The sequence below is a fragment of the Lathamus discolor genome, chromosome W (assembly GCF_037157495.1).
Source record: "Lathamus discolor isolate bLatDis1 chromosome W, bLatDis1.hap1, whole genome shotgun sequence".
NCBI lineage: Eukaryota > Metazoa > Chordata > Aves > Psittaciformes > Psittacidae > Lathamus > Lathamus discolor.
Window position 1 is genome coordinate 22,494,308 of NC_088908.1, and position 23,334 is coordinate 22,517,641.

The window sequence follows — 23,334 nt, forward strand, 5'->3', positions numbered from 1 at the left end:
ACTGTTTCAGGAAGGCTGAAGCTCTGCTAAATCTCCCAGCTGTTACTGCTGGGGCTTAATTAGGTTACTTTGACTCTGCCTGCTTTTTATAAAGGCAGCTGTGTAGAAACGGAGGGAGGGTTGCTCTATGTCCTGTGCCATGCAAAAAGCAAACTCCCCCCTCTCCCCTGTTGGGTGTTGGCAGGGGAATGCACAGCAGGGTGGAGGGGTCTCATCCTCACTTGGCTGCTCTGCCAGGTCCCCCTGCATTCCCCTGGCCTTGCTGATGGCTCCCCAACCCTGTCCCCACAGGTCACTTCCTACATGACAGCCATAACCAAGATGGACCCTGAGGGAGAGGTGCTAAGAGCTGCCATGCATGTGGTGGTGGTGGTGCTGCTGTGGGGACTCAGTGAGAAGGCCACTGAGATGAGTCACCTCCCCTCTTCTCTCTGGGGCCAGGCAGCCTCCGCCAGGTTCCTGGGCATCCCATCCTCCTTGGGTACAGCTCCTGCCCTCTGGGGGCTGCAGGGCTCATTCCCAGGTAGCTTCCAGGGAAAGTCCCATGGAACCGGGACCTCCAGCTGGTGCCTCCTCTACTGAAAGGACCCTCAGCATCAGATCCTTCCCAGGGTAGAGGGGACTTTGTGGGGGTATCCCTCTGAGCTGCTTGGCCATGGCATAGGGCAGTGCCGTGCTGTGCCATGGGGCAATGCCGTGCCATGGGGCAATGCCATGCCATGGGTAGTGCCAGCTCTTGGGAGCCATGGGAGTTGTTCATCACTGATTTGACTTGGTAATGCTCAGTTTGTCTGTGGGCTGTGGCCTCCCTTGCTGCTTCCCAGTAATGAGCATGTTGGGACTGAACTCCCATGGAGGAAATGGCCCATTCCCCATGGGAATTAAACTTGGCTAGGGATGTTAAGGATAACAGGAAGGGATTCTACAGGTACTAGCAAACAAAAAACAGACTAGGGACAACATAGGCCACCTGAGGAAGCTCTCGGGAGAACTGGCTACACAGGATTTGGAGAAGGCTGAGGTTCTGAATGACTTCTTTGCCTCAGTCTTCACTGGCAAAGGCTCAGACTGCACCACCCAAGTCTTAGAAGGTAGATGCAGGGACTGTGAGAATGAAGACCTTGGGCCCACTGTAGGAGAGGATCTGGTTCGAGACCATCTAAAAATCTGAATGTGCACAAGTCCATGGGACCTGATGAAATCCATCCGCGGGTCCTGAAGGAGCTGGCGAATGAAGTTGCTAAGCCACTGGCCATCGTATTTGAAAAATCATGGCAGTCAGGTGAAGTTCCCAACGACTGGAAAAAGGGAAATATAGCCCCCATTTTCAAGAAGGGGAAAATGGAAGACCCGGGGAATTACAGACCAGTCAGTCTCACCTCTGTGCCTGGCAAAATCTTGGAGCACATTCCCCTGGAAGGCATGCTAAGGCACATGAAAAACAACAAAGTGCTTGGTGACAGCCGCCATGGCTTCACTAAAGGGAAATCCTGCCTGACCAATTTGGTGGCCTTCTATGATGGGGCTACAGAACTGATGGACAAGGGTAGAGCAATTGATGTCATCTACCTGGACTTGTGAAAAGCGTTTGACACTGTCCCACACCACATCCTTCTCTCTAAATTGGAGAGATATCAATTTGATGGATGGACCACTCGGTGGATAAAGAACTGGCTGGATGGCCACACACAAAGAGTTGTGATCAATGGCTCAATGTCTGGCTGGAGACCAGTAACGAGTGTTGTCCCTCAGGGATCGGTGTTGGGACCGGTCTTGTTCAGCATCTTTGTCAGTGACATGGACAGTGGGATTGAGTGCACCCTCAGCAAGTTTGCCGATGATGCCAAGCTGTGTGGTTCAGTTGATATGCTGGAGGGAAGGGATGCCATCCAGAGGGGCCTTGACATGCCTGTGAAGTGGGCTGATACCAACCTTATGAAGTTCAACCATGACAAGTGCAAGGTCCTACACCTGGGTTGGAACAATCCCAGGCACAGCTACAGATTGGGCAAAGAAGAGATTCAGAGCAGCCCTGCAGAGAAGGACTTGGGGGTGCTGGTTGATGAGAAAATGGACATGAGCTGGCTTCAGTGTGCGCTTGCAGCCCAGAAAGCCAACCGTATCCTGGGCTGCATCAAAAGGAGTGTGACCAGCAGGTTGAAGGTTGTGATCCTGCCCCTCTACTCTGCTCTTGTAAGACCTCACCTGGAGTATTGTGTGCAGTTCTGGTGTCCTCAACATAAAAAGGACATGGAACTGCTGGAACATGTCCAGAGGAGGGCCACGAAGATGATCAGGGGACTGGAGCACCTCCCGTATGAAGATAGGCTGAGAAAGGTGGGTCCTGTTCAGCCTGGAGAAGAGAAGGCTGCGTGGGGACCTCATAGCAGCCTTCCAGTATCTGAAGGGGGCCTACAGGGATGCTGAGAAGGGACTCTTCATCAGGGACGGTAGTGACAGGACAAGGGGTAACGGGTTAAAACTTAAACAGGGGAAGTTTAGACTGGATATAAGGAGGAAGTTATATCCTGTTAGTGTAGTGAGGCACTGGAATAGGTTGCCCAGGGAGGTTGTGAATGCTCCATCCCTGGCAGTGTTCAAGGCCAGGTTGAACGAAGCCTTGTGTGGGATGGTTTAGTGTGAGGTGTCCCTGTCCATGGCTGGGGGGTTGGAACTAGATGATCTTGAGGTCCTTTTCAACCCTAACTATTCTATGATTCTATGGGAATCCCCACAGCCAGGATCTTGGCTTCCCCTCATGCCCCCATGCTGGAGGGATGCTACGATGCACTCGCTGCCGCTGGACTGAGCTGCTGTCATGTGGAGAAACTGAGTCACTGCCCAAGGCAGTGTGGTAGTGGTAGTGTGTTGCAGCAGGGAGGAATCAACACGACCATTGTGATCAATAAGCACAATTCGTTTATTGGGCTTCTGCCTTCGGTTAATATAACAGTGAATATGCAAATACTAGGCACTTGATTGGTTCTGGCACAAATAAGGCATTGCGTAAGCTCATTATTTTTGCAGTTAAACTGTGTACTCTTATATTCTCTATTTTTATGTGCTTATCTTGTTTATTAGTTAGTGTCCTTGTCTGTAATTGGCCAGAGCATGGCGCTTCCCTCCAGATGTCCCTCAGTTCCTCATTATCTGGTGCTAGTAAGTCTGCACCATTCTCTAAACAAACGTTCTATTTCAGCTCGTTGATGGGAACCTTTCTCTGTTAGCCACTTCTCCACAATTCCCCCTTTTTCTTTATAAAGGAATAAGGACTGAGTCAGGAGTCATTGTAAACAAGCAGAACAACACTGCAAAGCACAACCAAGGAACAAGCCCCCTATAATTATGAGTCCTATAATGGCGAAGCAGCTTGTAAAGCAAACGTATATGCAGCTCTATGAAGCGAACCTCGATTTTCAAATAACTCGAGTAATTCAAAATCTGTACTTCTAAAATTAGCTAAATATCTCCAAAGCGCTATAAGTGGGTTGCATAAAAGTTATTTTGACAGACTATACAAAAAGTCTTTGTTTCAGCCAACTCTGGCGAAGATGCCTTATAGACTGACAACCACCACAATACAATTCTACTGTAGGGTCACACTGATGACAAAAACCACAGAGTTATCAAAGCACTTGTTGTATCACCAATCTCAGTTGTACCACTATATGCCTGTGGCCATGGACCGGATCTAGGAGGGCGACCGTGCTCAACGAAAGCTCTGTGTTGATTAAGGAGTTAAGTTCTTCTATTAGTGGCTGTAGCGCTCGGCGCAAGCGACGCTCCTCCCGGGCCTGCGAGTCAGGGTCCATACACTAGCTCGGAGACGCCATCACTGGAGCTTCTGCAACAGCTGGTCTTAGTCACTTGGATGGTACCCACAAGGGTCCTGCGGGAGCAGAAACACAGGCGTAACCACGGCCCAGATATATTACTTCTGCCTGTCCCTGCCACAAACCTGTATTAGGATCTCGATAGTATGCCTTAAAAGAAGGCTTTATCTTTTGCGCTTCTGTTTGTACAAAGTGCTTAACAACCGCTGGAGTTTGTTCATCACCAAAGATGCATAAATAATTTAACGTAATTTCAGCCATATAATCAGCATCGATGACACCTGGAACAATGAATAGTCCTTTCAACGCAGATGATGATCTCCCCAGTAGCAAGGCTCCTATAGGCTTATTATTTAAAGTCAGAGGACCATACATTCTGGTAGAGAGCAATGACACGGTCTTATCATATAAGGTAGTATCTGCTGCGGTTGCCAAGTCCATTCCGAGGCTGCCGGCGGTGGCTGGTTGCAGGGCGATGAAGTTTGATTTGCTGCGTACACACATTGAGGCGCGGGGGCTGTAGGACCCATACTTGGAATCATCGTGCGACGGGTCTTAGCGCTCCGCTGCCTGTTTCCCGACCGGTTCTGTTTGTGTCGACAGGTAGCAGCACAATGGTTATCCGTTTGACAATTAGGGCACCAAACCGAGTGGTGGCAATCTTTTCTCATGTGCCCATTTTGACCACATCTAAAACATCGAGGACCCTTGACCATACCGGTGGCTTGCAAAGGTGCCAAGGCCGCTAATAGTTGCGACTGACTTTTTTTTTTTTTTTTTAAATGCCTCTCCCACTGCTTTTACTGCCTCAACCAACATTGCCTGATGCCCCATAGGTACCCATGTCATATGTTCTAACATCTCTTCTACAGTGGCATTTGCAGGTAACTGAACAAGTATCTGCCTTACAGCATCATTACAGTTCTGTATTGCACACTGACGCAGTAAAATACCATGCATGTATTCTGGAGTACCTGACTTCCTTATAGCATCAGCTACCCTATCCACAAAGGTACTGAAGGGCTCGTCCTTTTTCTGTGTCACTTTCATGTAGGCAGGAGCTGCACTAGTATCTTTAATCTGTGATAGAGCTCGCAAGGCTAGTCTCATAGATTCTTTTAACAATTCTGGACCTAGCTGGACTTGAGCCTCCTTAGTGGAGAACTGTCCAATTCCTATCAGGTGTTGTAATTGCACCCCAATCAGGGGATCTCCCTGGCCTCGCTGAACTGCAACCGCCTCTTGACAGGCTTCCTGCCAATACATGTTCCATAACAACAACTGCGAAGGGGTGAGGATTAATTTCACAATACCTTTAATATCCTCAATTAGCAGCAAATCTGTTCCCCAAATATATGACAACATTTGCCTAGTGGGTTCAGATTGAATGCCTGTAGAAGAAACAGTTTGCCTTAACTGAGATAGCAATTTCCAATTTAAGGGAGACATTTCAGCATTTACTGCCTGACCTTGAGCGTTAATCTGGTACTTAACAGGAAAGGCGAGAATCTTTTCCTGCAACTCCTGCAAACAATCAAAATCATTGTTTGACAGAGCCCCTCTCTGAATAGATTTCCAGTCTATCACCTGGATTCGCATTTGTCTACTCGTGCTCTGCAACTTTACCTTTTTTTTTTTTTTTTTTTTTTTCTAAAGTTGTTCACCCTGCTTTGCACGGCTACAAACAGCGGCCTGCTCGGCAGCAGATACAGCTGCCTGCCTGCTTCAGCAGCAACCATAAATACCTGCCAGCAACCTCACTTTTGCATTAACCCTTTCTTGCTTGAAATGTTAAACCACTACCTGTTAAAAACTTTTACATGAACACGATAACAAAAAAAATACATAGAACACCATCTGCCCTCATCACACACACACACATACGTATGCATATGGGATCCCACAAGCACACTTCACACATCTTTTGGAACAATATTTGAAACACAAAATCCAGACAATCATTACTCCCACTACACAGTCCCACGTACAGAACGTGGCACAAGGACCCTGTGAAGACTGTCAGGAAACCAGCTCCAGGAAGCATCATCGTAGTGCGAGGTGGCAGGCTCAACCTTAGCGAGCATCCCCGCAGAGGCTCTGCCTCCCCCACATTGCATGAGGCTTGGGCTTTTATACTGACCAAAATGCACACTCATTCTGACACAGGTGGCCAGCCTACGTCAGAAGAAGTGGCCAGCAATATCTATAAAGGTTTCCAAGCGTCAATAGAATCATAGACATATTTGCCAACTTCTAGTACATGAGTATCACAGAGAGACTGTATCAAATGAGTTGTATATGGGACCCCAAGTCCATGGTCCGCCACAGTCCGCCCGAAACCCCTGATAAGGGCACACGTGAGACCTTCCCACCGCGGGTCTTGATCCAGCACATACATCACAGGGAAAGCACACAATACATCTGCATCCCCCACCCATCTCGCTTCTCCCATTTATCATGAGGATCTGGGGGATATAAATCAGGCTTCTTTTCCAGCTCCATGTCAAAAGGCCCATCCAGGTTGATTCGGAGAAAACTCCAGGAACAAACTTGCCAACAAAGTTTTCAAGTTGACAAGCAGGTATTCTTTATTGTGGCGCCGGGAAACATGGGGGATAGCTCCTCCTAACGTGTGTCTCTCAGTTGCCACACACGCTGTCCTTTTATAGTCACTGGGCATACATACATATTCATGAGGCTACGTATTGATTACATCATTTTCCAGAAAGCTCCCCGCATGCGTACAGAATTGTGGTGGTGGTCTCTGAGGGTCGTTTACTTCTTCCAACAATCTTCATCACTTCTGGCAGCCTTTGAAGCATGCGCAGTAGATGTTTATACCAGTTTAATTGGTTCGTTAGCACCAGAGACTCCTATCCTCCTACTTATCAGTTAGTTTAGCTGTAACCCATCCTGGACACCTGCCGTTCCAAGATACTCCTTATCCCTATGTCCTGTTTTTCTAGACTGTTTTTCTTAAAACTATGTCAACTATAACAATTTATCTCGTGTGAGAATTCTCAGTATGCTCTCTAGCTGTACTCTATTTTTTTCTCTATATATCCTGCACTTTAGTAATTTTCCATTGCTACTGTTACAAAGCCATCAAACTTAACATTACTTAAAACTGATTCTAAAGGTTTATATATTCCATTTTGTGATTTTCTGTCCCCCTTGTTTCAAGGTCAGCATCAGAATTAACAGGCGTCAGAACCTCAGGAGCAGCAACAGCAGCCTGATGAGCATGCACAGGCTCCTTCTTGGGGTCAATAGGGCCCGGGTCAAAAAGACTGTCTTCATCTCTGTCCTCAGGCTTTGCTGCCGCGGCGGCAACTGGCAGAGGCTCAAGGGTGGCCAGGGGTGGGGGGGACCTGGGTTCCACGATCTCACTTTTTGACTTTAACATCTCTAAAATAGTTCTCCAAATGACTAACAAATGTTTCACAGTGTCACTGCTTTTTGTGGCTGCGTCCCACAACTTAACTCGTGCACCATTCCACAAAGAGACCTCAGATACGGTAGACTCATCAGTCTCTGGATAATGCATCTTTGACCATTTCAACATTAAATTTAAGTCTGTCTCTTTAAAGGTTGCTCCCTTCACCTTAAGGACTGAAAACATCCATAAAACAGAGACTTCTTCCTTAGCGATTTTTTCCCAAGTCCCAAGCTCAAAGGCTTCTCGAACCCCCTGGATTAAGTCCTTCTCCTTAATCCAGAGCAACAATCTTTTTAGCATAGCTTCATCATACACTATCCCTCTCGCAGAGAGGATATGTCAAAAGAGTTGAAGTACTGCATACTTATGTAGGCAATTAATAACTGTCCTCCAGTCTTTAGCACATTTTTTTTCGCTTGCTTGTTATCATCAATCACTATTCCAAAGCTCATCCCCAAACTTCCTCTATTCGGGTAGATCAAATACATCGTTAGGATCTCGGAAACAACCTAACTCTCTCACGTATTCTAACAGAGCCTTTAATCCCTTCGTTAAATCCAATTCCTTATCCACTTGCCGCTTCTCTAAGAAGCACTTAAATAAATCATATGCTGCCTCTCTATCCATTATTACTCAATTTTTTCTCAACTCATAAGACATTGGCGCTAATGCAGCTCCCCAGGAGGCAGACGAAATACGGGCGTCAAGCCAAGTAAAATCTTGCTCAGGCTCTCGGAACCAACGCTGCCAGCAGCGAAGCGTTCTTTGCCTTCCAAAGGCTGCTTTCTTCGGAGCTTTCCCGATCCCTGCTGTTTTCCCAGCCTTTAAAGGTACCTGGGTTCCTGTTCCAATCGGTCCACTCCCCTCCTATTCCAGCTGTCTTCTTCGCTCAGTCAAGCAACAGCAAGAGGGTCCCTGTTCGGGCACCAATTTGTTGCAGCAGGGAGGAATCAACACGACCATTGTGATCAATAAGCACAATTCGTTTATTGGGCTTCTGCCTTCGGTTAATATAACAGTGAATATGCAAATACTAGGCACTTGATTGGTTCTGGCACAAATAAGGCATTGCGTAAGCTCATTATTTTTGCAGTTAAACTGTGTACTTTTATATCCTCTATTTTTATGTGCTTATCTTGTTTATTAGTTAGTGTCCTTGTCTGTAATTGGCCAGAGCATGGCGCTTCCCTCCAGATGTCCCTCAGTTCCTCATTATCTGGTGCTAGTAAGTCTGCACCATTCTCTAAACAAATGTTCTATTTCAGCTTGTTGATGGGAACATGACCTTTCTCTGTTAGCTACTTCACAGTAGTGGTGGTGTTGCTGTGTCCCAGCACTGGCAGCATCAGTGAAAGGGGCAGCACCATACCTGCCCGGACATGCCAAGGATTGCATTGCAGTTTGTTGTGGGTGTGGGTGAGACACTGGTGGGTGCTGAGGCTTCTGTGAGAGACTGAACTGAAATCAGACTCCGCTGTCCATTGTCTTAAAGATTGGTATGAGAAGCTGTGATGGGATTCCAGGGTTCACTGTCTGAGAGATGGGTGTGAGGAGCTGAAATGGGACTCCACTGACCATTGTCTCAGAGATGGGTAGGAAGAGCTGAGATAAGACTCTTCTGTCCATTATCTTGAGGATTGGTGTCAGGAACTGCTGCCCTTTATCCCAAGAATTGCTGCAGACATATGCAGTTGAAGAGCTGGCTGCAAGACCAGCAAAACTGGCCCACCAGGAACGTGCAGTACGTGACATTAAGAACAGAGGTACTCCCCCCAACTCATAATAAAAGGGGGAAAAGGTAATCACCAGGGAGGACACCTCTGTGAGGAAACCTCCACGAGGGCACCCTCCACAAGGACACCAAACTCCAATGACTACTAAGGACTCCTGGGGACACTCTCCTCTGATACCGATGACAGACCCTGGAGGACTCCCACCACTGAGGGTGATGACTATGGATCCTGGGGACACCGCTGGATCCACAGTGGTGACTGTCTCTCTCTGCACCCTGAATTCTTGCTTCATTTCTATCTTTTTTCTGGCCTGTCCTATTGCTATTCCCTTTATTACAACAATTTCCCTTTTTTATAATAATTCTCTTTTTGTAATAAACCAACTGATTGTCTCTAAATTGGAGAGACATCAGATAGATGGACCACTCAGTGAATAAAGAACTGGATTGATGGCCACATGCAAAGAGTTGTCAATGCTCAATGTCCAGTGGGAGATTAAACGGGAAGTTTAAATTAGATATAAGAAAGAATTTCTTTACTGAAAGGGTGGTGAGGCACTGGAATGTATTGCCCAGGGAAGTTTTGAATGTTCCATCCCTGGTGGTGTTCAAGGCCCAGTTGGACAGAGCCTTGGGTGACATGGTTTAGTGTGAGGTGTCCCTGACCATGGCAGGGGGGTTGGAACTAGGTGATCTTGAGGTCCTTTCCAACCCTAACTATTCTATGATTCTATGATTCTATCTTAAAGTCCTTTCCAACCCTAACTATTCTATGATTCAATGATTTTATGATTACAGTACTTGACCTCGTTTGTGTCTTAATTTCACTCTTGGGATCAAGAATGAAAAGGGGTCCAACACTGGGGTTTTCCCCCAGTCAGACATTGACAGCTTCTCCTGCCCCCAGGTGCTGCAGGACATCCTGTGGAACCTTTACTGCCTGCTGAAGTACATGGTAGCATCTGAGCCCAACAGCCTGACTGTGCTGCACACCCAGCTGGTAGGAGCTGGACACGGTGATGAAGAGGCTTCTCTTCCCCCCACAATCACTGGAAGAAGATTGTAGTGCTGTCATAGCAGAGCTGGGGCTGCAGAAATTATCTCTTCCTGCTCTGACATTGGGACCAAGTAGCTCTCCAAGGGAAGGGGTTCGCTGTGCCCTTGGGACCCCACTGTTGGGTGTGAGCCGGGGAGGAAACCACAGCCTAGGGAAGGTGGGCAGCCATCCCTGGGCTCCTTGTGGCTGGGGCAGTGTGGACTCACTGGGATGGGATGGGAGTTTAAATGGAGACGTGCTCAGCCCTGTGCCCATGACATCTTTGGGATCTGCACAAAGCTCCTGGGTGCCATTGTGGTCATGTGTTCCAGATTTCGAGGATTCCTGGTGAGAGAAAACAAGAGACAAACAGAGAAGTCTCAACTAGTTTATTAATATAGGAAAATATAGAGAATCTAACAGATACAGTAAAGGATATTTCTGAAGAGTGTATATCTTACCAACCCCAAGGACCCTGTGAAGACGATCAGGAAACCAGCTCCAGATTTCTGGAGTGCATCATCGCAGTGCAAGGTGGCAGACTCAACCTTAACGGGCATCCCTGCAGAGGCAACATTGACCTGGGTGGTATGAGATTCTGACTCCCCAGCATCGCATGAGGCTCGGGCTTTTATACTGACAAAAATGCACACTCATTCTGATGCAGGGGGCCAGCCTACGTTGGAAGAAGTGGCCAGCAATATCTAGAAAGGTCTCCAAGGGTTGGCACTTTTCTAGGGAGTTCTAAAGTGGAACTTTCCTGGGAGGAGGCAAAGAGGATAAACAGTACTTTTCTATCTTTGGGTGTTTCACCACAGACCATTATCTATTGTCCCTGACACACCATGTCCCAGCTCTTGTGTGCTTGGGGTAGTGGCAGTGGCCCTGGCAAGCCCCTGGGTCCTGTCGAAGGGTGGGCATCAGCTGAGGGTGCTGGGAGGTGGGGGACTACTGCCACACAGCCTTCCCTGGCCCTCCCTGGTGCTGTGCTCATGCCATGAGGGTGCTGGAGGGTCCTGGGACTGCTAGGATGCCGGCAGTGCCTGCACACTTGCACACTCATGTCCTGGGTTCAGCAGTAGCAGTCATTTTTCTCCAGTTCTCTTCAAACTGTTTTTTGGGGGGACAGGGTCATCACTACCAGATGCCTACCAGCATGAAGGGAACTGTTCTGGATGCCAGCCCCAGGCAAGGGACAGGGATGATCCCTGGAGGCAACAGCTGAGACAGTTTCTACGTTGTGACTTTAGCCAAATCTGAGTGATTTTCCCAGGGAAGCAGATGGAAATGGAGCCGGTGTTGCTGAGCCCCTGCCCTGCTAGCACAGTGAGGCCACAGTCCTGGGAGTGGGGCTGCACTGTGGACCTGTCTCCCTCTGTGATGCTTCTGGGGAAGGCCCTGCCGTGGCACTGCCCGCCCTGCACCTGTTCCTGGGGTCTACCTCACCATGAGGTCTTAGGATGGGGCCCTTCCACTGCAGCACCAGGAGCACCATCCATGCCAGGGTTGCCACATGTGCTGGGAGCAGGGCCAGGGGCTGCAGGACCCTGCAGGGCACCTGGCTGGGACCGCCCGTGTGCTCAGGGACATCCCAATATCGGTATCACCCATTTCCCACCGGCCAGGGCAGGCCCACTGTGGGCCCCACTCCTGCGCTGGGAGCTGCCGTGCACCCACCAGGTGGGGGAAGCAGGGCTTGGGATGGGGGTGCTGTGGGGTCACACAGAGCCCTTAGGGACCCAGCCCAGAGCCCCCCTGACACCGGTCAGCCCCCAGCCCCACTCAGTCCTACATGCCTGTTTCCTGGCTGCTCCATGCTGTGTGGTGACAGATGGTGTGAGGGGCCCAGCACCCCCTTTCCCTGCAAGGTTGGGGGTACCGGGCTGTGTCTCTGCCTCCAGTGAAGCCGCCTGCGCTGGGTCCACACCTCCCCGTGTTGTGCCGCTCAACTGGGTGTGCATGGGCAGCAGGAGTGCATTGTCCTCATTGGAGAGCAGCTGCAGTGGAGCACTCCTTGCTCTCTGCCGCCAGCCACACCACTGGGGGCTACCCAGGGGCTCGGGGGGCTGTGCACAGGCAGAGCCTCACCCTTGGGGACACCTTGGGCCTTGGCATCCCCGTGTCCTTCTCTGTCCTCCAGCGTTTGGTGGGGCTGGGTGGTGTGTGCAGGCACTGTGCATGGTGGGATGCTTGGCACCCCTATGCCATGGAGGCACCAGGAAGGTCTTGCCCCCAAACTGGTGAGGGACAGGGTGGCCATGGGGCAGCAGACAAGTGGTTTTTCCCATGCTTTCCCTTCCTGGGTATCTAGGTGGTGGGTTTGGCTGTGGGCTGTCCCCTGGGCCCTACCCTGACACTGCCTAGTCCCATCCAGATGCCAGTGAGCCTCTCCATAGCCCTGTACATTGTCAGGACCAGCCTCTTTGTCTTAGTCATGCTGGGGGGCATCCTTGTTGCCTATGTCATGGGCTACCAGTTCATCCACATGGAGAAGCACTACCTTTGGTCTCTACAGGGCTGTCCTGGGGCTGCACCTCTTCATCCAGTGCCTCTTTGCCTTCCTGGAGCACTGGTACATGCAAAGTGAGGGGTGGCCAGTGTGCTTAGTGGCCCTCTGCATCACTGCCTACCTGGAGGATCCCAACTAACTGAAGAAGTGCTTGCACTCCATCAAGCGCATCACCTTCCCTGATCTCAAAGTGGTGATGGTGGTAGATGGAAATGGCCCCAATGACACCTACATGCTGGACATCTTCCATGATGTGATGGGCTCCAAGCACTCAGGCAGTTATGTCTGGAGGAGCAACTTCCTTGTGTGGGGTGAGGGGGAGATGGAGGCTGGGTTGTGGGAAGGGCTGGTACCACCCACTCCTGCATCCTCCAGAAGTGGGGTGTGAAGTGGGAGGTGATGTACATGGCCTTTTGGACACTTGGGAGACTCTGTGGACTACATCCAGGTGGATGCATGGGCTGGGTAGGCAGGGTGGATGAGGGCAGCAAGTGCCTGAGCCGGGCAGAGGGGTTGCAGGTGGAGCAGGAGCAGCCCTGTGAGCCCACCGCAGCACCTGTTGCCTGGCACTGGATCCAGCTCCATGCACCAGACACAAGGCAGTGGCACTGGGGTTGGGAGGTGAATTGTTGCTGGCCTGAGGCTTCCAGCCCTGCCTGCAAGGGTTTCACATCACCTCTCAGTGCATCCCCCACGCCAGGTGGGTGTCACCCTGTGGGACAGCGTGTCATAGTGTGGGGTGCCAGGTCCCCATGTGTGGGTGAAGGGTGGTGGCCAGGGCAGGCCCCATTGCGGTGGTGGGACTGGGTGGCCCAGGGCAGTGGTGGCTGGGCACCATGGGGCACTCAGCTCCCTGCTACTGTCTGCTGGTCTTGGGGCCATGCCTCACCTTGCTGGCCATGGCTTGGACTTGCCCTGCTGTGGGCTAGGCTGTCTGCTGGCGCATGGATGCAGTGGGAGCAGGGCTCAATGTTCCCTCTGCCCCCAGGTGTGTAACTTGGACACGGTGCTGGACCTTGCCTGCACCGCAGAGATGCTTCACATCCTGGAGGCTGCCCCCCACCGTCGGAAGTGATGTCCAGGTACCCCAGCTGCGAGGGATGACACCCTGGGGCAGTGAGGGGTGAGATGCAGTTGTGCCCAGGCTCATATCAATCCCTTCCCCAGATCTTTAACAAGTATGATTCATGGATCTCCTTCCTGAGCAGCATGAAGTACTGAATGGCCTTCAATGTGGAGCATGCCTGCCAGTCCTACTTCAGCTGTGTGCAGCGCATCAGTGGGCCCTTGGGCATGTACCGCAATGCACTGCTGCAGCAGTTCCTCGAGGACTGGTACCACAAGACCTTCCTGGGCAGCAAGTGCAGCTTTGGGGATGACTGGCACCTCACCAACCGCATGCTCATCCTGGGCTACCAGACCAAGTACATGGCTTGCTCCAAGTGCCTGACAGAGACTCTCACCTGCTACCTGTGCTGGCTAACTGGCAGACCCGCTGGAGCAAGTCCTACTTCTGCAAATGTCTCTACAATGCCCTGTGGTTCTACAAGCATCACCTTTGGATGACCTGTGTGTTGGTGGTGACTGGCTTTTTCCCCTTCTTACTCATCAACACCGTCAACCTTCTACTGTGGCCACATCTGAAACATCCTCCTTTTCCTACTGACAGTGCAGCTGAAGTGTCACTGTGGCCCCATTGTACCAATCCTGCTGCCTTCCCAGTGTCTTGTCTAGACAGTGAGGAGATGCTGGGTTTTGAGCTTGGGCATGCAGAGGAGGGTGGGGAAGAGTTTGTTCTCAACTTCTCCCCTTCCCAGGGAATTCAGCAGGTCATCTCCCCTGGGCCCTCTGTTTTTTCAGGGCTTAAAAAGCTTTTTACAACTGAGCTCTTAGATGGTTTCGTGTAATTAAATACAAGGCTTTTTAGGAGATTTCAGTAGCTCTTTGGTATTAAGACTTATTGCAGATTGTTTGTAAATCTATTTTTAATGTGCAGTTTTGGGGTTTTGATCTTTAAAGAAGGCATTCCTTGGATGGTTCCAAAGCACTGTAAGGGCCCACTGACTTAAGTGCTTGCCTGTACGATCCCACACACCCTGCCACTCATGACTGTCCAGCCTTGGGGAAGATATCTCTGTAGTATTTGTAAATATTCACTTAACCCTAGACAAAACCTGAGCCCAACCCTGCTTCTGAGACTGGACAAGATCAGGAGTTCTCAGGGTGGTCACACCGCAGGAAAAACAGAGAGCATATGCAACAACAAGCTGGTTGTTGAGCAGGATGCTTTCAAGGGCATTGAAATGATTGAAATTCAGGATCTTTATTTTTTCCAGAATCTACTCCTACCATAAATAGCCTGGTGGGGGAGTGGAGGGTGTGAGGGAATATCTCCTCCATAGGCTGACACCTCCCGAGGGAAGGAAAAAGAAAGATGTGTAATTGATAAAAATTCCCATTACATGCCTCCCACAGTATAGAGGTGATGACCACACTAAGAACGCATACCAGACCAGTTTCATGATCAATGATTCTATTTTATTACAAGTCATTACCATGAAGTACAGTGAAACAAGAACCTTAGCCCAGGCCCCCCAGCTGATAAACACTAATCCAGCAAATACTGGCTGCAAGTAAGGCATGACATGCTTAAACTCCGAGACCAAACGCAACAACTCTGAAAGCAAATAAATCAACATTATAACGAGTGACTATTAATCCAAAACAATGAATGCTTATTACAATTATGATTAGACACACTATGGTCAGATCTGTCGTTATCTCAACCCTTTGTGCTCCAGGACAGAGTGGCAATGGTAGGTGGCTGCCAATGCTGCTTTCTTCCCACCTCAAGATCCCCAAAGAGCCTAAGCTGCTGCTCCAGTTCTCCTCTGACTCTGTGTCCTGGGTTCAGCAGTAGCAGTCATTATTCTCCATCTTAGTAGCTGGTGCAGCACTGTGGTTTTCACTTTCGGCCTGGGAACAACACTGATAACACCGATTTTTTTAGTTGTTGCTAAGTAATGCTTACTTTGACCAAGGACTTTGTGAGTCTCATTCTCTGCCAGGAAGGAGGGGAAATCAGGAGGAAGCAGAGACAGGACACCTGACCCAAACTAGCCAAAGAAGTATTCCATACCACAGCACGTCATGCCCAGTATATAAAACAGGGGCAGTTACCTGGAATGGATAGATTGCAGCTCAGGTAGGGCAGGGTTTCGGTCAGTGGGTGGTGAGCGGTTGTATTCTCTTCCCTTGTTATTTCCCTTATCAATATTATTATTGGTGGCAGCAGCAGTGGTTTTGTGTTATACCTTAGTTACTGGACTGTTCTTAACTCAACCTGTGGGTGTTGCATTCTTTCGATTCTCCTCCCCATCCATCCGGGAACAGGGGGAGGAAGGGGGGGAGTGAGCCAGCAGCTGCGTGGTTCTGGGTTGCTGGCTGGGCTTAAACCAGGACACTGTCTGCCTCTTCGCTGCCTCCACTCAAAGCGTCAGAGGTGGAAGGCAGCTGTATGGAGTCCCTGATGACAAGTTGCAGAAACTGCTGAAGGAGAGGGTGAATCGAGTCAGTTTCCAGAGGTGAAAGCCATCCAGCTGGCCTTGGACATTGCTGAACGAGAAAAGTGGCCAGTACTTTATCTCTACACTGACTCATGGTTGGTGGCAAATGCCCTGTGGGGGTGGTTGCAGCAATGGAATCAGAGCAACTGTCACTGCAGAGGTAAACCCATCTGGGCTGCTGCACTGTGGCAGCATATCGCTGCCTGAGTGCAGAACCTGGTGGTGAAGGTACGCCACGTAGATGGTCATGTACCCAAGAGTCGGGCCACTGAAGAACACCAGAACAACCAACAAGTGGATCAAGCTGCTAAGACTGAAGTGGCTCAGATGGACTTAAATTGGCAACATAAAGCTGAATTATTTTTGGCCCGGTGGGCCCATGATACTTCAGGCCATCAGGGCAGAGATGCAACATATAGATGGGCTCGTTATCAAGGGGTGGACTTAACAATGAACACTATACTTGGTGTGGAAATTAGAATATAAGTCAGTGGTTTTACGGGTATTAGATAATGTTCAAAGAGGAATACCAATAGATGCTGACATGTTAACGGGTTCTGGGCGATGGTTGCAACCGCATGATCAAATTAATTTAAATCCTCTGGTATTCCAGCAAGCCGCCTGTATGGCTGTACAAGCCTGGAAAGCAAGCTACTTCTTTTGCAACTGTTCGCCAAGGGTCTTGGGAACCCTATGTGTCTTTTAGAGACCAATTAAACAATGTTATACGAGGGCAGATAGATAATCCTGAGGCTCCTCATGCGCTTCTATTTCAGCTAGCATGTGAAAATGCAAATGGAGGTTGCAAAGCTGCTTTAGCCCCAGTCAGGGAAAAATTTACTGACATTGCTGTCAGTACAGAGGCTCAAAAGGCTTCTGCATTGGCTGTTGCATTTATTGAAATTTAATATGAGTCAGCAAAAATGTTTTAACTGTGGACAGGAAGGACATATTAGTAAAATGTGTCCCAAAAAGAAACAAAAGCAGAAAGAAAAAACGCCATCTCAACTCTGTCCCAGATGCAAGAAAGGCCATCACTAGAGCAATAAATGTAAATCTAAATTTGATGAGGATGGAAATCCTTTGTCGGGCAATTCCATGTGGGGTGCGGCGAAACCCCGTGCCCCTGAAAACAACAGGGTTTTTGCAGGAAACCCTCCATCTCTGACCTTGCAGCTGCCGCAACAGGCAGTGCCAGGTTGGATTTGGGAACAAGCACCGACATCGAATTAGATTGCTCCACTATTAAAGCTATAGCTACCAATGTTTGGGGACCTTTACCAAATGGATTTATGGGTCATTTGTTAAGACGCTCAAGTACAACTTTCCAAGGAGTAAAAGTTCATCCAGGAGTAATAGATTTGTATCATACAGGAGAAATAATAATTTTAGCATCTGCCTGAAATGGCGGTTGTAAAATCCCAAAAGGTCAAAAATTAGCACAACTTGTTTTGATTCCATACTGGGTGCCAAAAGTAGAAATTAACACAAGGAATACGTCTGGATTTGGAAACGCTGGAAAAGCTGAGGTTTATTGGACTGAGGAGATTACTCAGAAACAACCTGTATTGAATTTGCAAATAGAGAATAGAGTCTTTAGTAGATTTATAGACACTGGGACAGATGTTTCGATTATTTCACAGTTTCAATGGCCGACTCATTGGACCTTTGAAAAGGCTTTAGCAACAGTAGCCGGAATTGGAGATATACAATCTCCTTTTAAAAGTACTTGATTCCTGAAAGGTATTGCACCGGATGGTGCTGTAGCTCATTTTCAACCATATATACTGCCAGTTTCTATGAATCTGTGGGGGCGACATTGGCAAATGCAGTGGAATTTGTTATTTACCACAGACGGGGCAAATTTATCCTAATGGTTGCTGATCTGAAGCCCCTGCTCAAACTTTCATGATTAACAGAAAAACCAGTTTGGGTTGATCAGTGGCCTTTAAAAAGGGAAAAATTGGAGCAAGCGCATTTGTTGGTTGAAGAGCAGCTGAAAGCAGGACATATTGTTCAACCTACTAGTCCCTGGAATGCACCCATTTTTGTAATTCCAAAGAAATCAGGGAAACGGCAACTTTTGCAAGATCTGTGTGCAATTAATAATGTAATGCAACCCATGGGGGCTTTACGATCAGGTTTGCCTAATCCTGAAGAGATTCAGAGCAGCCCTGCAGAGAAGGACTTGGGGGTGGTGGTCGATGACAAATTGGATATGAGCTGACAGTGTGCACTCGCAGCCCAGAAAGCCAACTGTATCCTGGGCTGCATCAAAAGGAGCGTGACCAGCAGGTTGAAGGAGGTGATCCTGCCCCTCTACTCCGCTCTCATGAGACCTCACTTGGAGTATTGTGTGCAGTTCTGGTGTCCTCAATATAAAGAAGACATGGAATTGTGGGAACAAGTCCGAGGAGGGCCACAAGGATGATCAGGGGACTGGAGCACCTCCCGTATGAAGATAGGCTGAGGAAGTTGGGGCTGTTCAGCCTGGAGAAGGCTGCCTGGAGACCTCGTAGCAGCCTTCCAGTATCTGAAGGGGGGCTATAGGGATGCTGGGGAGGGACTCTTCATCAGGGACTGTAGTGACAGGACAAGGGATAATGGGTTCAAACTTAAACAGGGAAGTTTATATTGGATATAAGGAAGAAATTCTTTTACTGTGAGGGTGGTGAGGCACTGGAATGGGTTGCCCGGGGAGGTTGTGAGTGCTCCATCCCTGGCAGTGTTCAAGGCCCAGATGGACAGAGACTTGGGTGGCATGGTTTAGTGTGAGGTGTCCCTGCCCATGGCAGGGGGGTTGGAACTACATGATCTTGATGTCCTTTCCAACCCTAACTATTCTATGATTCTACTATGATTCCAGCTGACTGGTTTCTTTGCATTATTGATTTGAAGGATCGTTTTTTTACAATTCTTTTGCATCCTGCAGGTTGTGGTCATTTTGCTTTTTCTGTGCCTTCTGTCAACTGTGCTGCTGCCATGCAAAGATATCAGTGGACTGTTTTGCCGCAAGGAATGATGAACAGTCCAACAATCTGTCAGCTAGTAGTTTCCACAGCTATATCACTAACTAGGAGCGCATTTCCTGAATTGATAATTTATCATTATATGGATGACAAAGAATGCCACCCTGGAAATATTTGGGGTAGGTGCTAAGCGAAAGAACAGGAAAGCCTCAGAGGCTAAAACTGGCCAACAAAATCACAAATTTGAATGATTTACAGAAGCTCTAAGGTACTATTAATTGGGTGCGTCCTATGTTGGGTATTACTTTGTAAATCTATTTTTAATGTGCAGTTTTGGGGTTTTGTCATGGTTTAAGCCCAAGCAGTAACTCAGAACCATGCAGTGGCTCACTCACTTCCCCCCCTTCTTCCCCCCCCGCTCCCAGAGGGATGGGGAGGAGAACTGAAAGAATGTAAATCCTGCAGGTTAAGAACAGTCCAGTAACTAAAGTATAATGCAAAACTATTACTACCACCAATAATAATAACAACGATAAGGGAAATAACAAGGGGAGAGAATATAAAACTAAAAGGGGAAAAGGAAATAAAACAATAAACACAAGTGATGCACAATACAATTGCTCACCACCTGCTGACCAATACCCAGCCCGACCTGAGCAGTGATCCTGATCTGGGTAACTCCCCTCAGTTTCTATACTGGGCATGACGTGCTGTGATACGGAATACCCCTTTGGCTATTTTGGGTCAGGTGTCCTGTCTCTGCTTCCTCTCAGCTTCTCATGCGCCTCCTCACTGGCAGAGCATGAGACTCAGAAAGTCCTTGATTGGACTAAGCATTACTTAGCAACAACTAAAGCATCAGTGTGTTAACAGCGTTGTTCTCAGACTAAAGTTGAAAACACAGCACTGCACCAGCTACTAAGGAGAAAAATAACTGTTACAGCTGAACCCAGGACATGTTTTTTTCCATATTTTGGAAAAAGTCTGGTTTTATAGCCTGATGGATTTGTCAAAATAAACACTTGCACTGAGCAAGGGTGGTGTGTGGGGAGGAAGTGATGGCCCTGGTCCCCCTGCCCTGGCTCAAGGGAAGTTGGGGTCTGAGTCCTTGCCTGGCATCAGCTGTCTCTGCAGCTACGGAGATACTTTTAGAGCATCAACACACTGGCCCTGCTGTGTTTCCCTGCCACAGGCAGAAGGACAGGGAAAGCTGGCAGTGCACTGGGAACTGCTGAGTCTGGGCCCAGAGGGCTGCCCATCAGGACCCATCTCACCTAGGATGACAGTTGGGTTTGCACCCTGGAGCATGGCAACATGCAGAAATAGAGTCATTATGTTACCGTAAAAGTGGGTTGGTGAAGCTCTCTAAGACTTGATGTGGAGTTTTAGAAAGCAGCATTGTTTATTGCAGCGCTGAGCATACATGCAAACCATTTCGTAAAGGTTAGCATACCTGTTACTTGGCAGCAGCAGCTATATATTTAGCACACTCATGCATATTCATAGCTTTCCCAGGAACTAATTATAATATTTGCATCCTAATTACACATGCACTTTCTTGCTGAGTAGGGGTCTCTGGTGGTCGCTGACAGTCTTCCTCACTGTGTTTACTAAATGACCTCAGTGCCTGCACATGCTCGCAAGGTCCTAGTGCTGAGTTCGCAGTTGCTATGTCCTTCTTTTCTGTTACGGTCTCACTCCACGTTGGGTGCCACTCTGCTATCTTGAAGTCTGGCATCCTTGGTCTTATTTACTGTCTCCTTAGTTGTTATCAGTCCCATGATGTTCCTTCACTCGTCAGCTGAACATTCCTTTCTCTCTATGTGTTAGTAAGTTAGAACACTTTGGTCTATTCTACTATGTTAAAGGCACACACACTACTGTTAGTTTAAGCCTACATTTCCCCCCTTTGAGACTTACAGGATATACATATATCCTGTAAGTCTCATTCTAAACCCTTTACCCATATTTAAATCTAACACACCATCATGACCAGGAACTACAGAATTGAATCATGATACATGCTAGGATGCAGACTTTAAAGGAAAAAAATTTTATGGTACTCCGAAACATAAATTGCTAAAAGCTTTTTCAGATTTTGATCTACAGGAGTTATTTGTAATTCAAACGCAACCCATTCAGGATGCTAAAACCATTTTTGATGATGGCTCTGGAAAAACTGGCAAAGTTGCTGTAGTTTGGTTTGAAAATGATTCCTGGCAATCCTCTGTTATACACGTGGATGGCTCTACGCAGCTTGTTGAAATTGCTGCAGTCTTACATGGGCTACAGTTGTTCCCTGCAGAATCCTTAAATATTGTTTGTGACTCAGAATATGTTGTTCGATTGTTACCACACCTTCCTTTTGGTGCGTTAAAAGAAATCGATAACCGTGAACTTCTTGACATTTTGCTGAAGCTAAAACATTGTTTGCAAACTAGGAATTATTCTGGCTTTATTGGACATATTAGATTGCATTCCAACCTGCCTGGCCCTTTAACTGTCTGTAATGACATAGCAGACTCCTTGAGTGTTAACACTGGGCAGTTTACTTCTGCAACTGCTTCACATTCCTTTTTTCATCAGAATGCCTCTGCTTTAAAGAAACAGTTTAACCTGTCTTCTTCTCAAGCAAAGCAAATTGTCAGGTCTTGCCCTGACTGTCAGTCAACAGCTCAATCCCATTTGCCATGGGTGTAAATCCTCGTGGCTTAAAGGCGAATGAGATTTGGCAAACAGATGTTACACACATTATTTCCTTTGGTGCCTTTATATATGTGCATGTGTCTGTTGACACATTTTCATATATGATTTCAGCCTCTGCCCATAAAGGAGAGAAGGCTCGTGATGTTATCCGACACTTAATACGTGCATTTGCTACCTTAGGAGTTCCTTCCCAGCTGAAAATGGATAATGACCTTGCATATAATTCATTAGCATTATCATGATTTTTACAGCAATGGGGTGTCATGCATGTCACTGGTATTCCCCACTCCCCTACAGGCCAGGGGATTGTGGAATGAACTCACGCTGTTCTGAAATCCATGCTACAAACACAAAAAAGGGGGAATATGGTCCCTCAAGAACAATTAAACAATGCCATCTATACACTGAATTTTTTAAATTGCACTTAATCTTCCATGAATACTCCTGTCACTGCAGTATAACGACATTTTGGCACTGATAGTCCACCTTCAGAACGTGCTAAAGTGTGGTATTGTGATCCTTTGGGCCCACAGAAATGGGAAAGGCCTGTGGAACTGATAACCTGGGGGAGGGGGTAAGCTTGTGACCTCCTACCTACAGGTCCGCGGTGGCTGCCTGCAAAGTTTGTCAAGCCATACCATGAGCTGAACAGACAAGTTAAAGGACCCAGTGCCTCAGATGCAGGAGCTGACCTTGAAGACCCTGAACAGAATGAGACAGAGGGAGAGAAAAAGGCATGATTTGTAAAGCATCACTTGGGGGCAACTGAAAAGTCTCTGTAACAAGACTGTGTTTAACGACTCGAATGTGTGCTTGCAACATGGCTATTATTAGAGGCTGTGATTTTTTGTATAAACCACCTGCATTTACTAGCCAGTTGCTAATAAGAAACTACACTGTGTATCATAGTATAACTTCAACCACTTTCGGTACGGATTTGTCACTTGTAAAAGAGATGTTAGAGCATGCAATTTGCAGCAGCTGCTAGAAAATGCTGAGGCAGAAGCTAGAAAATTCCTTGTAACTGTACATCATGATGGAAGTGTTATAAAATAGGTAATGGAATGAATTAAGAGGGTGGGAGAACACCACTGGTAGGAAATTTCTTTGGCTGGTCCTTCACTGCCATGAGCATCTTCAAAGCACTGCTGCACCCTGTAGTAGTTATGCTGCTAATGTAAAACTGTGTGTGCTTTGCCATGATAGCGGCTTGTTACTGGATGGGGCAGGTGAAACTGAATTGACAACAAGGTGCAAGATATACTTGGTGGGTAATGCGGGAAGATGGGGAAGTCCGATGTATACCTCAAGGGGATTTGATTTGGGGGGAAAACAGCCATTGAACTTAATTGTATGCTGTTGCCTGCTGTGTAATACTTTTATAGCCCATCAACTAGATATCTTCAGGTCACCAGCGACTGGCCCTGAGTTCCCTCCAACCATCATCCCAACAAAGAATGAACTTTGATGAAACCAGACGAGCTCAGCAGTGACCAGATGATGTGGATGTATATATATATGACACAAGAGTGATGGTATGTTGA

At 47.9% G+C, this 23,334-nt stretch overlaps 1 pseudogene; it reads left to right on the forward strand.

Moving 5' to 3' along the window:
* Positions 1–12,365: 12,365 nt before the first annotated feature.
* LOC136004366 (hyaluronan synthase 3-like) lies at positions 12,366–15,581 on the forward strand (annotated as a pseudogene).
* Positions 15,582–23,334: the final 7,753 nt, after the last annotated feature.